The sequence below is a fragment of the Elephantulus edwardii genome, unplaced genomic scaffold, assembly GCF_000299155.1.
Source record: "Elephantulus edwardii isolate Elephantulus edwardi_28Jun2011 unplaced genomic scaffold, EleEdw1.0 scaffold00086, whole genome shotgun sequence".
Classification (NCBI taxonomy): domain Eukaryota; kingdom Metazoa; phylum Chordata; class Mammalia; order Macroscelidea; family Macroscelididae; genus Elephantulus; species Elephantulus edwardii.
The window spans coordinates 7,184,037-7,187,931 of NW_006399836.1; positions in this window are offsets into that span (position 1 = coordinate 7,184,037).

A 3,895-nucleotide genomic window follows, 5' to 3' on the forward strand; every position below is an offset into this window, starting at 1 on the left:
AACTTGCATATGAGTAGTTGGTGGTCTGTTCCACAATCAGCTCCTGGCCTAGTTTTCACAGCTGATATTGAGCTTCTCCAGCGGTTCTTTCCACAGATGTAATCTATCTGATTCCTATGTATACCATCATGTGAAATCCATGTATATAACCTGCATTTATGTCTCTTAAAAACATATTTGCAATGAATAAGTCATTGATTGTGCAAAATTCAAAAAGAATAGACCCTGGAAAGATCTCTAACTCAGTGTGTCTGAGAACCACTCATGTCAAAAGCTGTGACATTAGCTAAACCTGGACTTAGAATGTTGAGGTCTTAAAAGCATGTATTTCTGATGTCCCCATGTGAATTACAGTTGGCTAAGAGGCTGTAATGGAAGTCATTAGGGTTGAATGTGGCTTTTCAGAATGTTAATTTACCAGTAACTAGAAGTATAGATCACTCAACCATTACCTATAAAATGTTGACTTATCTTACATGAGGGTTTATGAGGTTTAAAATAAGGGTTAGACACAGCACTGGGAAAGACATAGAAAAGGCTTACAGTCTATGTATCCTTCCCATGATCTATATGTTGTTGTTGTTGTTGTTATGTGCCACCAACTCGCTTGCAACTCACAGTGACCGTGTGTACAAGAGCCAATTGAGAAAGACTAGGAAGAAGGATTGGCCATCCACTTCCAAAATGACAGGCCTTAGAAGACCCTATGTACAACAGAGCACACTTAGACTATCACTTGGACTAGCAGACATGGCAATTGAGACTGAGATAGAAAAGTAAAAATGCTGAAGAAGTCCGAGTTTAAATTGTGAAAATTCATGACACTTCATGGTGAAGGTGGGAGCTCTGGAAAAGCCACTGGAGATGAGACACTGATGGCTATGAATCACCAGTTCAAGAATCTGTTTAAAACTCAGACTTTTAAGAATGACAAGTAAAAGTTATTATTATGGGGGGGAGCATGTGTGAGAAAAGAGGCAAATTTGATATTTAAAGTTAAAATGTTTAGTACAAAGAATTTGGGATGAACAAAGGTATAGTATAAAAATGGAAGAAAATCAGAAGATCCCATTTTGAAAAGACAAATAATAGTATAGAGTCCCTGCAAGATGAAAAGGTAAAACTTTGTAAACCAAACGAAGTTGTCATAACTCCAGATCCAGTTCTTGTTATTTGGTTCCATAGAGTTGGTTCCAGTTTCTGGAAACTCTATGTACAACTGTTGCTCTATTTATGCCCATTGTAGCTGCTACGTTAACCCATTTCACTGACCATCCTTCCCACTGACCCTCTACCAAGCACATCTTTCTTCAGAAACTGGTCTTTCCTGATAACATGTCCGAAGCAAATGAGATGAAGTTTCACCATCCTTGATTCTAAGGATCATCTTCGAAGACAGATTCCTCCCCCATCCTTCTAGAAGCTCATGGTATGCAACAACTTGTGATTGTTGTTATGTTGTTGTTAGGTGTCAAGTTAGCTCCAGGTCACAGAGAGTCCAGGTCAAAGAGAGGAAACCCAGCCTGGTGCTGCATCGTCCCCACAGTCTCGACTTGCTTGAGCCCATAGCTGCCACCACTGCTAATCCACCTTATTCAGGGTTTTCCTCTTTTGGGTTGACCCTCTACTTCTCTCTCTCTTTTTTTTTCTTGTTGTGTACTGTCGACTTGGATCCGACTGGCACTGGAGGAGGTTGCCCCTCCTTCTCCAGCAAAGCATATGGTGGATTTGAACCACAAGCCTTCAGGATTGCAGCGCAGCTTCTTGCCACTAAGGCCACCAGAGCTCCCTTTGACCCCTACTTTGTAAAACATGATGTCTTTTTCAGAGTCAGAACTGGACTCACCTGATAATAGGAAAGATGAAGGAAATTCATCAGCTAAGGGGGGCAGATTGTGGACTAAGAGGAAAGTGGGAGCTGCTATCAAGAGAAAGGGTCCACCTAACTTTAAGATGGGAAAGTCCAGACGTTGTTTCTCTTTTAATCAGCAGCACTCACTGAACGGACGTCCATCCTCTCCTGTTGTTGTGTACTGTCAAGTCTGAATGGAGCCCTAGCGGACCCTCTAGCAGGTTTTCAGAGACAGTCAATTGCACAGGAGGATACTGTAGGTCCTTCTCCCCTGGAACATCTGCTGGATTTGAACCACCTGTCTTTGAGATTGCAGTGCAGTTCTTACCACTAGGCCACCAGGGCTCCCTGCATCCTTCTGTTGAATTGAAATCCACTTTTGTGGTGGTGGTGATAGTGGTGTACCATCAAGGTGGAACTGACCCATAGCTGAACTCCAGTGAGTTTTCAGAGACAGTTAACCACATTGGAAGAGATTGCCCATTTTTCTCCCATGATCAGCTGGTGGATTCAAACCACATGCCTTTGGGATTGCAGTGCAGCTTGTTACCACTAGGCCACCAGAACTTCCTGGACATATCCACACCCACTACAAAGAGTCAATTGAACTCATGCTGACCCTCCATCTGCTTTCTGAGGCTCTAAGTCTTTATAGGAGAACATGGCCCATCTTTCTTTTATGGAGCAGCTACTGTATTTCAACCACTGACCTTCTGGTTAACAACTCAGCAGGTATCACACTACTCTACCTGAATTCCTATGAACCAATACAAGTGTAAGTGGTACAAATACACTTGTATCTGCTTCTGCGCAGTGTTCCTCTGGTCTCTATTTATAATCCTGGCTCAGACCACAGTATTTTTATTATAAAACTGATAGGTTTTTCTTTGTTGTTTTTTTTTCACTTCCCTGGAAACACACATTCATGTCAGATAAGCTGCATGTTCATGCAAATAAACAAACAAAAACCTATCAGCCTTGGAAACCCCATGGGGAAGTTCAAACCCAACCCTCTGCCTTCAGGTTGAACCAGACTCACACATATTGATAATCCACTTCCTGCAACTGTAAATCTCCTTCCTGAAAGGAGATTGCCCATCTTTGTACAACAGCTGGTGGATTTGAACCTTTGACCTTTTCCATTAACAGCTGAACGTTGTAATCACAGCGCCACCAGGGCTCCTCCAATTTTAAGCAGATGTGAAGAGAGTGAAGAATAGAAACTAGTTAACTGTGAAAGACTGTAGAGTGCAGCTTTTTGTTGCTGTTCCATTGCAAAGTGGGAGCATTCACTACCTCATTTCAAACATGTCTTGTTAACCAATCACATGGAGGCTTCCATTCGGACTTAAATAGCTTTTTCTCTAATTAAGGGGGAGGGGCAGGACATTGGCTACAATCATGATATGTCTCTTTGATTCGAAATGAACTGATGCCTATCCATCTATTTGGGATATTAAATTTTATGTCCTTTAGCAAAACATTTTTATTCTTAAATATGTACGTTCTGTAACTGTCTTTAAATTTAAAAATTATAGTATAGCTTAGAGTTACCTGCAAAATCATAGAGCTCAAGTTTGGTGTTTCTCGAGTTTACTATTTCCAAAGTATAGGTGGTTCCCTCATGTCCCCTCTTAGCTGTTACCCCTTCTTCAGGGGACCCACTTTCTGACACCTATTATCATAGATTCATTTTATCTTTTATGAAGGTTTTGCACTTCATAAAAATGGAATCATATACACATAACAAAACATTTGAAGTGAAAGACAATGTACAGTAAGGGAATGATCAGCACAATATTACAAAGAAAAGGAAGGTGGAGACGTAAAGGAGGGTTCATGGAAATCAGAACCACAGGGAGGAAGTGGGGAAGGTTCAATGACCCTGTGGTTTCAAACCATTAGAGAGATGTGAGTTTTGGGACTCCTTTCAAACTATATCACCAGAGCACCCAACAATACAGATGAGTCCTTCCTTAAGTATAATAATGAATGACAGATGTCTCAAGTAAAATAATGAATAATGTAGATTTGTCCATTTTT